The sequence below is a fragment of the Netta rufina genome, assembly GCF_964035555.1.
Source record: "Netta rufina genome assembly, chromosome: 2".
Taxonomy (NCBI): domain Eukaryota; kingdom Metazoa; phylum Chordata; class Aves; order Anseriformes; family Anatidae; genus Netta; species Netta rufina.
Window position 1 is genome coordinate 26464541 of NC_140124.1, and position 12110 is coordinate 26476650.

A 12110-nucleotide genomic window follows, 5' to 3' on the forward strand; every position below is an offset into this window, starting at 1 on the left:
CCCCGAAAGCATGGCAGGCCCAGGCACCAGGCATGCAAAATGCAGAAGCTTGGTGGCACCGGAGAACCAAACCTCCCCTCCCAGCCGGGTGCCCCCACCACCAGCAGCTGAGCGGGTCCTGGCCTGCTCCCCCAGCCCTTGTGTGGCTAACCAGGCAGCAGCCCTGCCTCAGGCAGAGACGTACGGCTTGCTGCTTGAGGATCTTCCTCCGAGGTCCTTATCTTGTTATTCCCCCCCGCTAGCTAAGATGCCCATTGCTCAGCATGCTGCCTGCTGCTGATACCTGGTCCTGCACGCCTCCGATAGGTTTCCTAATTCTCCTGCCAAAGCCAAATGGCTAACAGTGAGGTGTGGAGGTCTTGATCTAGAGAAGGCCAAAAGGTATTTTGTGCCTCAATTCCAGGCTCTGGTTTTCACAGGCCCTAGAGGTGAGCCCGTGAGCAAGGCAGAGCTGCAGGGAGACCCCAAGAGTGAGCCAGCAAGGGAGCAGTCCTCACGGGGCACCGCAGGCTGCAGGACACCAAAACCACGGCTCCAGCAGCCGAGCTGAGGCACCTCACAAGTATCCAGCAAGAGGAGTTTGTCGTTGTCAGCCTTGTGACAAGCTCTATTTCTCCTCTTTCTTCTCTAAATGTATGTAGTTTGCTGTACATGTGTGCACACCTCCATTCTCTCAAATGTTTCTTTTTTTTCTCCCCCTCTCTCTAAAGAGAAAGAAAAATGCCAACAACCCACTCCCTATGAGCAATTTCATCCTTTAACACACTGGGTTTTGTGCAGGCCGAGTAACATTTTTGGTAAAGAATATAATTGCAATTGCACGTTTCTAAGGTATGGTAAATAGCATGAAATTATTTTAAAATGTTATGAAAAATGCATTTGCAGTGTTCCTTTAAGTGTTTTAACAAAGCTTCGGTTGAAATTGCTTTATTCCAAAGCAATCGAAGATAGAGTATTTTTATAAGGACCTCTTTATCTCCCTACAAATGCCTGAGATACAGATACTTTCCAGAGGGGGAATGCACCAGAAATTATGCAACCTTACATCTTGCTAGCTACAGTTATCTAGCACCATAAAAACATCGGCTGCTACGTTTCTGAAGGCTGTGCAGCAGCTCAAAGCAAAACAGCGTTATCACAGAAGTGCCCAGCAGCCTTACACAAGCTCAGGTTTGATGCCACACAAACATACAGGGTCTGTTCAGCGCTGTCGAGCCGTTCTATAGCCAAAGCAGCAGCAATTGCACAGATCAAAAGCAACACTGAAGCTAAAATTAAGCAGCACATTCATGCCATCTTCCAGGAAACACAGTATCACATACCTCCTTGTCATAGTCCTTGGACAACATAGATAAATAAAATAGATATTGGCCTAAACAAGCTGGTCAGAAGACACATTGTTATCATTCAGGGACGTAAGCGTGTCTAGATTACAAGGTCAGGGAGAATGCCTTTAACGTGTCATTTGAAGCACACCTTGCAAAGCATCTCTAACTTGCTGGGACACAAAGCTGCATAGGAAGAGGAGTTCATTTCCTGGTGTGACAGGATCCGTGTAACTTAAAATACTTTCCAGTGGCTATCACAAGGGAAGAGATGCACGTGAGGGTATATGCATAACTGCTGGGTCCAGCAGCACTTTCCCAGAGCTATCCTGAAAGTGAGGTTACGCTGCAATTGCTCTCTTAGAGAGACACCAGAAAGGAAAAGAGCAGATTTCAAGAACGTGTTAAAACCCCCAGCAGGTGCAACATGCGATCCCATTTCACCTATGAAAGACACAAATCCACAAACTGGCCCCCACCTTGCTCTGGTAAAGGAAAGGGGGAAAAACAGGAGCACATAAAACAGACAAACACATCTAAGACAAAAAAAAGGAACAAAGAAATAAAGCTCCTTTTCAGGGTAACTGCTCTCCCAGAAGGGAGCTCTCTGCACTTTTTCCAGAAGAGTCGCTCCCTGGGTGGCTGCCTCCTTGGGATTATTCTTGCCAGTGGGTCTCACAACTCACCTTGTGGGATCAAGCTGTCCCCAGGAGGGTAAATGGCGTGAGCAAAGAACTGTGCAGTAAACGAAACCGAATGAAACCAAATGCGTAAGAATGGTGGAGAGGAGGGGAAGGGAGAGTAAGCCGCCTGCTTCCTTCTTCCTTTCTGTCACAGTCATCACGTGTGCTACTCTGCACTTAGAAGAGGCATGAAGTTACCACGACTCCCACATAAATTTAGTGTCCCTTTACCAGGCCAATTCTGGTGCCTTAAGAAGTCAAGGCACAGCAAAAAGTCATAAGCAGCATAATAATACACTTTTTTTTCTGAGGGGAGAGAATCATGCATGCTACATACAGAATTTAAGAATGTACACGCTTATGTACAGCTCCAAAAGGTTAACCTACACAGCAAGCACTGCTGGGCCCGTACAGACCAGCACTGGGAACTTCCACTTAGCCCTCACACTGCACTATTATGACCAAAAAAGTGATCACGATGCAATTAAGTGTCATGACACTACTAAACCTACGGTACACAGACTTGGTGATGCTTCCAGGAAACAGAGCTGCTTCTCTCCTTACTCACCAGCCACCTTCCCCCACAATTTCGTTGACCTTGCTGGGTGGCTGGCATCTGTCTGTAAGGGGCTGCACTCCCCTCGTGGACACAGCACCCATCGTGATGCTCGGTTCCCTCCCCTGTTTCCTTCTCAGCATCCACTGAATCCACATGCAATACAATGCCATTCTGTGCTACCATTTTGCTGGAGGAAGAATGGCATCATCTAGGGCAAGAAAAGTGAATTCGTCCCGTTCCCAGACACATCCCACCCTGCTGCTAGCACGAGGAAAGGAGCACGGGAGAAGGAGCTGAATGAAGAGGCATGATGCAGCTGGATGATGCACAAAAGGAACATCTGGGTACCCATGAGAGCAAAACAACCCTTATGGCATGGTTGCAACAGCATCAAATAGTTTTGGCATTGTCTGGAATCGCAACCTTTTCAAATCTTACTGCCATGGTGTTCGTATTTCAGCCACTGCTCATCCAGACCCCAAGGCCTAAGGAGCCAGGGCCAGCAGCATCGCTCCTTCCCAGAGCTCCAGTGAGCTCAGTCAAGGTGACATACCTCGTGTGACTGGGGTCCTCAGGGGAAATAAACGTCTGACTACGTGAACACCACGAGACACAGGGAGTTTGTGATGGGCACTAACTACTTTTGACATGACAAGGTTTAAGATCTTTAATAGTAAACACGACAGTAACCAGAAACAACACGTAACTCCACTGACACAGCTTCCATAGTTAACAGTTCAGAACAAACAAACAGAAAACCAACACAAGCAGAAAGAGAATAAGTTGTTAAATATACCCAAACTGCATAACAAAGCTTCTTTCCCCAGCATTAGAGACATCCCCAATATCGTCATGTCGGTAAGGTCAGCAACAAATCTCTTTGTGTTACCTCCTTAGTGATGTATTTTTGACAGTCAGGCACTCAGCTCTTCAACAGATTGATGCATGCACTTAAAATTAAGCATGCAAGGAGTCCCACCCGATACTGATGTAAGGTTCATGCCTGTACTCGAACAGTCATTTTACAACTAGTTTTTTTTAGCACGTGACATTTGCGTTGCACTTTGTTGGTAAGACAGTAATCTTTAAACAAGCAACTTATACATTCTAGACAATTGAGGCAACCGGCTTGCGCCCAATGGATAAAAGTTCACGCATGCACAGAAATGAATTACATTAGAAAATGAGAGAGATACCACGGTACTTAAAGATCTTATCCTATATGAGTACTATGCGGTTCAATACAAATGCCGAAATTTATTCACATGCTGTCCATGGCAGAGGTGAAGTTTAATGGTGAGCAAGTGCTTTCATGCAAAGCCCATGGTGTTTTACTGTTTCTAAGCTTTAATGAGTCTACAGAAATTAATCAAGTTCAGAATTTGCTTTAACACAATTTTTAGCTTTTTAATGTAGCTTGTTGGTTATGAAATATAAAGTTTATATATATACATATATATATGCATACTTTCTCCCATTGTAAATATCACTCCCTGGCCTGAAGCTGAACAGATAAAGTTGCAAAGGAGCAAAGGGAAAATCAGGTGTGGGAACAGGTTTCATTAAGAACTATCTCAGAACCTCTCCCTGAAAATACGTTTATATTTTAACAAGCAGTAGGGCTTTTAAAAAGATACCAAGTCGCACTTTGCACATGCCTGATACAGCTGCCAGGGCCAGCACCCTGCACCAGCGTGCGAGCCCGGGCAGCTTACATTCACTCAGCAGGCACGGCCAACTTGGCTGTAGGACACACACCGGGAGAATAGCAACTGGCATTAGCTAGATTATGTAACCTGCCTCTTTAGATGTGACTAAAGGGCAGACAAAACATTGCGCCTGCATTGTTAAACACTCAAAAATGAAGAAATAAAGCACGAGACACTGTGTACACGTTCCTTGCTGCTCTATACGTGTGCTACCATAAAGGTCTTCCACATAGCCTGTGTTCTGTGCAGTTCAGGGAATGAAGCCAGTACTTAGTTTGATAATTCAGTTATCAACGGGGTAAAAATCTACTGAAACATCTCAACTATAGTTTTCACTAGAAATTTGTGCCAATATAATTTATAATAAAGTTTTTTGCAAAACATTTTCAGAAAATGTTTCCAAAGACTCCCAAAAGCCATTTATGTGTAATAGGTATAAAAACTTATACACTGTATAAACATTGTATAAGTTGTATGACACTAAGTAGCAGTGGTGAAAATTACATGGCCCTGTGATCCACATTAAAGATTCCACACAAAAAGCTCTGCCCATTTCTTGATACCTGAGTGCTTAACTATGCAGCCTTAACAGTATCCCACTTGGGTTTTCCTCCTGACAGACCGAATTCCTGGAGTCCACTTAAAACGTCAACAGTGGAATTTTGCAAGTGAAGAACAATTACATTCAGTTTCAAAGCCTTGTACGCCTAAGATGGTGTAATTAAAAAATTAAAGGAAGCGGTCATGCAGGATACTGGCAAGGAAAAGGTACCGAAGGAATTTTAGAAAAATCATTCAACTCACCAGTCCATTGTTTGGCTGAGGTGAAAAAGGCAAACATTACTGAGATGCATCAGTGAGGAAGTTAGAACACAAATCAAGGCCCATGCCTGCAAGCACATGTGAATAACTTCAGGCCCAGAAGCTGTTTGTGTGGCAAAGTTATTCATGTGTGTGCTTGCAGAACCTGAGCTCAGACGTTACCGTTAGAGCACAAAACGCTACTTACATTTTGTCGCTGACTACAATAAAAATAGAAAGTCATCTGTGTTTAACAGTTTAACAGCAACCATTTCACCTCAAAAAGATAAAAACCCTTCAAGTCTCCCAAGGTAACTTAATAATTAATCCATTCTAGCTGCTCCCAGTTCTACCATGTGCTGCTGCCTTTTTTTTTTTTTTTTTTAACATAGGTCATTCAAGACCACACGTAGAAGCTTTCCTCTGAAGCTACCTGAGGGCTGTAAAACGTGCAGTACGAAGTGCTGTATCTCTGTCTTGCAATGCACCAAGGAACTTTATGACGCTAGTAACAACTGAGTATTTGTTTTACTAGGTGCCTCTTTGCCAAGCTGGACGTAATCTGAAACATACCGCATTCAGCCCAGTTTCTCCCTGAGCGTTTAGCCTTTCCAACACACTGTTGGAAAGATTTTGGCGGTCTGACCTCTATGATAAACCAAAGTGAAAGGCCACCATGCAAATGCGTGGCATGGGGTACCTGATTAGACAAACACTAGCTATGCATACAACATTTTAAAAATATATTTGAGTAGTATAGGTTCAGTTGGATTGCAGATTAAGAGGGAGAGGGAAAGATGATGTAGGAAAAAAAAAAGTAGATGTTTCATAAATTGAGTGAACTGAAGACTCAAGTGTTTGTACAGCTAGAGTTTCATGGTATAAGTGATACACTGTGCATATGAACCAGTGGGCAACTAATAATAATAATAAAAAGCTTAATACTAATAATAAACATAAGGTTGGGGGGTGAGTATTTTGTATACCATGGCAAAGAGGAATCGTGTGCTGTCCAACCACTAAAACTGGCTGTATTTCGGACAAGCCAAGTTCCTAGAGAGTTGGATATCGCCAGGAGCAGCTCTGTCACAGCCTTGCTGAGCGGGGCCGGGCGCGTGGATCTCCGGCCAGTGCCTGAGCAGGCCTGTGTGTGCTTGGCTTTGCTGCTCAAAGCCTCATTTTTTGATGTTTCTGCAATTTAAGTGTCATCACTGGCTTCAACCGGGACAGGATGCGAGCTGCTGGGTTTTAAAACGCCTCTGTATGCGAAACCAGATGTGTTGGCCACACGGTACTTTATGTAAGTCAGGCCTAGCGCTACAGCCACAGCTAAACCTGCCGGCTTCCAGCGTGGCCTTCACCCGGCTGCTACCTCACTGCCTTTTTTTTTTTGGGGGGGTGGAGGCGTGCGCTTAAAGCCCCGATGAAAAAATATTTCACCCATTTCCCCTCCTGCAGCAGCGCGAGAGCCTAACCCGGAGGCACCCGGCCGCCTGGTGCGGGAGGGAGCGGCGGGACCGGGGGCAGAGCCGCAGGGAGCAGCTGAAGGGCACCGGAGGCGAGCGGCCGGGCAGCCCCGGGACGGGCCCCGTCGCCGCTCCCCGGGCGCTGCGGAGCCGCTCGGGGCCGCCCCCGCCGCCATCCGGCCCGGAGCCGGAGCCGGAGCCGGAGCCGCAGCCGGGCGCCCGGCGGCCTCCCCCCGCTCCCCGGCTCCCCGCTCCCCTTCCCCGCTGCCCTCGCCGGCTCGGTGCCGAGCAGCGGCGGGCTCCCTGCGCAGCCCCGTCCCCGCCCGCCCGCCCGCGGTGCCTTACCTTGGCAGCCATGCTGTGCCCGGCGCAGCCACCCCCTTCCTTCCCTTCCCTTCCTTCCCTTCCCTCCCCTCCCTCCTTCCCTTCCGACCGCGGCAGGCGGCTTCCCCGCCTGCGCACCAGCCCGCCAGCGCCGGCCCTCAGCGCTCTGCCAGGCACGGCTCGGCCCGGCCCATTGGCTGCACGCCTCGGCCCGGCCCGGCCCGGGGCTGGTTTTACTCAGAGATGCCCTGAGAGCAGGCAGCACCAGCCGAATTTTGTTGATGCCGGAACGTGGCCTGCAAGCACCCCAGTGAGAAGCGGTGGCCGTGCCCAGAGCCACCACAAGCACAACGTGCTCGGCCTCGAAGGCGGTCTGCACGCTGCCTGCCGCCCGCCTGTCGAGGCAGGTTTGGCAGCACACCGCTTAGCAGCACGCCATTTGGCAGCACACCGCTTGGCACGCCAGCCCTGGCCACCACGGGGGTGATCGCTGGCCCTGCCGATGCCCCTTCGCACTGGCTTCGTGCCCTCCGGCTCCTGGGGAAGCTTTAGGCTGGCCGCAGGTGGGTCCTGCAGCCAAGGAGCTTGAAACATGCATGAAACTAACAAAATATAAACCAGAGCGATTAACCCGTCAATTGGTTATGGTCAATTGTCTTAGAGTGAGACAACAGGGAAATGAAAGGGATTCATAAACTCATCTGCCCTTCCCCTCTATATATCTTTGGAGGATGGCTCTTTTACTTCATTTGTTTTCGGTAAATTAATGACTTTTTGGTTTACAGCAAATGCTACAATCTTCTGTGTACCTGAGAAGTTTCTTCCATCACCTGTGAGACCTGACAGCGTACCTCCTTTACTTCTCAACAGTCTTCCAATTTCTGCTTGTTGTCAAACCCTCCCACTTGCTGGATTCTCTCCCTCTTCTGCGTGCCCTGCATCCTTGTTCCTGCTGCATGTGCACAGCTCTCTCCGAGAAAGCCCAGCCTTTCCCTTCTTCCAAGTTCTCTCTGACCTAGAGAACAGCAGTTAGGGCACAACAGACTTGGAGCCTTCCTCCAGCCACACCTTTTCAAGTGAACACAAAATAAAAATTATGTAGTTTCTATCTGCAAACAACTGGATGAATAAATACTGTCACCTTGTCACAAATGAATAGATAATAGCAGTCCATTTATAAACAACAAAAACAATCTCAGATTATTTTAATAATGCCACTAAGGAAGGAAAAATTACAGAGAGAAAATAGCATAACAATCGTCTTAGAATACAAATATAACATTTTGTGAATATACAGAAGCCAGGATATTTAGATGCAAGGCTGAAAGTCTGTCCTATTGAGCTTTATTTTTGTGAAAACAAGCCTCAATGTGATGTTTTTTTCAAAACTGAGACAGATAAGAAAATTCCTACAGTTCTCACGTTATACTGCCACATGGTCTTGAGCCCATTATCAAGGAAAAACACAAACAAACAACCTGCACATTTTTCAAGTAGACTGGCGGTAATAGTCAAGTAAATAAAAAGCAGTGACTCTGGAAAGCCTCTTTCAACTGCTCCCTAAATGTGACAGTACCCAAGCTTTTCTAGCACTTCATTTCCCAGCCTTTCAGAGCTCCAAGTGCCTGAAGTCCTGAGCAAGCCTTCAGGAGTGTCTCGGTCGTGACAAGGCTAGAAGGTCATTCCCTGCCTTGTATGAAAACCTGAGTGCAATCAGCATAAAGGTTTCAGCAGGTATCTGTCCACATCTAGAGCACATGCACAGGCCCAAGTTCTTTATCTTCCTATAAAAGGCAGTGAAGGCTAATGTTCGCTTTTGAAATGGCATGTGATATGGCTGTGGTAGATTACAGCATTCTCTTTGGCTGCATAAGCAACTTGTTTTCAAAGTCCTCCGTTGACTTAGGTTAGATTCAGGCCCATGTTTCATATTCCTTTCAGTATGTTTTAACCACAAAACCATGGACTGCTCTGGGGAATAGGGGAGGGACATTTATCATTCTTTTTAGCGAAGCTGTGGCATTGTATGGAAGGGAATCCAAGATCAGCTGGATCAGAGAGAAGCATGATTATGCTGTATGGTAAGATGTGATGTGAGCAGATGTGAATTCTGAGTCAGTTTTCATCACAAAATATATAAGTATTTCTCAAAGAAGTTAGGAGGTCATGTCTCCTGAATAAATGGCTTTTTCTGTTCTTGTAATAGTCACAAGACACAGCACATAGTCACACCCAGGCTCTTCTCTTCAACAGGACACAACCTAGAGTTATGGTCCTGGTTGTTCCCTCTTCTGATATAGGGTAAATTGAATTTGTTTATACATATGGGCACAGGTTCTGCAGGAAGATCTGTAGCTTGTTTCCAAAGTAAGTCACAACCTAGTATCTGGCCTCTGTCCATGAGCTGAAAAATGAGGCTTTGGTTGTTTATTTGTAGAAGAGAATGAGAGCTGATTCACTTCTTGGTGTGTAGTAGGTTATTATGTAACAGGGCAACTGTATCTTAATTGACACACAGGATTTTGCTGAGTTTATTAAAGATCACCCTGGAGAGGCTGACAGCCTGGTACTCATAGGCTTTTTTAGTCTTCATTAAGGACTGATATAAGTATATGCCATACGATCAGCATTTTTTTATTGATTATAAAGCAGAGCTCAGACTTCTAGCTGTTTTGCAGCTTACTCTGACATTCATTATTCTTTCCATGAAGTCTCTTGCAACGTTCTGAATTTTGCAATGGCAACTTGATGGAGGCATTGCAGTATGTAGCCTGAAGGCAAGGAAGTCTCTTATTGGTTCTGTAAAGATCTGGAAATAACTGGATGTGGGAAAATCTGATCTGGAAAAATCTGAGTGTACCAAGTACCTCAGTGAAAGACCAAGGTAAAGCAAAGGCTGACCCAAGACCCTCAAGACTATTACTGAGCTGTTTCCATCAGTATACCTTCTGCCTGCCCCACAACATAGTAATTTTCTTCCAGATGGCTTCTTTTGTGTTATATTATACATACAGTAGCACGAATAGTATGGCACATATTAACTTACCACAAAACTTGCACCAAGTATGTCTTCCTGTAAGTACAGCTTCTGCTAGAAATAAACAAATGGCCTCATTCCTTGTGGCAAAGACCTAAACTTCCAAAAGAAATGAGCACAATTGATTCAAGGTTTTCCTGAGCAGATTTTGCTTGAATAGTTCTTAAAAATCCTTTATTGATTCCTTTCCTTCAGTGAAGCCTCTAGGAAAGACATGAAGCAGTATCTCCTTCCTTAGGTTAAGGGTTTGATTTTGTTGTTGTTGTAGTTGTTTGGTTGTGGGTTCTCTTCCCCCCTGTTTTTAGTTTCTTTGTGTTTTGTTTTGTTTTGTTTTTAATGAAGGACGTCTGGCTGGTGTGAGTTAGCACATCGGTCTAGTGAATCTTAGCCAAGAATTTGTGCTCACACAGTAGGCCTAACCCTGAGAATTTTCTAATAAAATCCAGTATGACTCAGTCTGAATGAATCATTCACAGTCCTTTCTCTCTTTGCAGAATATTCACAGCGGATCATGATTTCTTCACATATATTTGCTGTTCTTCAGGTTATTTTATAATGTTGTCTGAAGATTGTCAATGCTTTTTTTTTTTTTTTTTTTTTTTTTTTTTTAACACACAAGTATTTGTGATTTAAACCCTGCTGTTTATCTGTGATTGCTGAGTAGGCCAGCCAAACATATTGTTTCCTGTCCCTTAGAACATAAGATTTTCAAATACTTTCACGTTCCTATTTAAAATTCATTGTCTTATCAGTGCTCCTGTGAGTGAAAAACCAAACTGGTCATTTAAATAGTTCAAGGAAAAGTGAGCATAAAAGCAACACACATAAGTATGGATTCATTTAAAAATCCATACAAATGGTAGTATATTTTCATGTCTTTCCCATCTCAAACTATGACGCTGTCCCCCACTGAGTGCCTTGTGTCTACCAGGAGATGGTGGAATTCAGAAAGCTGGGGAGAGATGGCTATGATTCTGACTTAGGCTGATGATGGCATTTACACATAGATTATTGTTAAAATGGAACATTTGAAAATGCTTCGCCAATGCTATGTTTTAGAAATGCATCTGAAACAACGCAGGAGATGGAACCATCGATATTACAAATGGGGGGTTAATTTTGTTGGTGTAAATCAGCATAGCTGATAGATTTGGGCTGATTTACATGGGTAAAGCCCAGAAAATAGAGGAGATAATATGACAAACAAAGGATGCTATATTTATTTCATAAGTGAGAAATACTTCATAACTCAGGCACACCATTGGCATGAATAAGTTATGAAAAATCTTCACAGCCAAAAGAACATAATCATCCTTCATGTATAACAGATTTGTTTATTCTGTAAAGATTCATTTCAGTTGATTAATTATCAGTATCTGCTGATGGTGGAGGTAACAAGCCATCTCTGATGAGAGAATCATTTTAGGACATGCTCAGAATATTTTATCACCTAGCACAAGTTGTATATGCCTGGAATATTTATCATACTGTGTACTAATACTACCCCATTTTTAAAGCGAAGTACAGAATGTAAATTATATTATAGATACAGGAGTTACCTATGTTTTTCCTGTCTTTTTTTTTCCATAAGGAGTATTTTTTTAAAAACAGATTAAAACACAATAACAGCATGTCAAGTGCTGAACCGTGCTGCTGCATTAAATCATTGTTATTCTGAACCAGTAAAAAAAAAAATTTGCATAAGTGCAAATGCCAGCTTCTAACAATGCCAGCAGAATTGTTTCATTTTACACCAAATCCAATCTGTACCAGCCACTGTGCATGCTCACTGGCCATTATTCACAGATGGAAGTTAAGAAGAGTGAGGTTTGTCAAAGGGTAAAGTAGCTTCTTTTATTTGTAATTTTAATTATTAAGTAAGGAAAGTTGCAACACCAAGTTAAATATATATATATATATATATATATTAGATTTTCTCCATTCTGAAGCATTTATGAAGAGAAGAAAATTATAATAAATCTGTCAATCACTGAAAAATAGTGAGCAAAAGTAGATCAGATTTTCAATGCAATAGATTAATTTGCTATTTAACCTAATCAACAAAACGTCTAGAATTTAAAGCATTGTTATTTTATCCCTTAAAAGATAAGTTGAAATCCATTAACAAGTCAGTTCACCAAAATTTTTATTGTATTGGAATAGCCACTCTACTTTTAACCAGACTTTCCTCACAGATGAAACTAGG

General features: G+C 44.0%; 1 protein-coding gene across 1 annotated transcript in view; it reads right to left on the reverse strand.

Annotated features, from left to right (window-relative positions):
- Positions 1–5103, reverse strand: part of SLC25A13 (solute carrier family 25 member 13) — a 95537-nt gene extending 90434 nt beyond the window's left edge. Inside the window, exon 1 of the mRNA XM_084282252.1 lies at positions 5081–5103. The gene's annotated coding sequence lies outside the window, so the exon portion shown is untranslated. The remainder of the gene's footprint in view (positions 1–5080) is intronic.
- Between the last annotated feature and the right edge of the window lie 7007 nt (positions 5104–12110).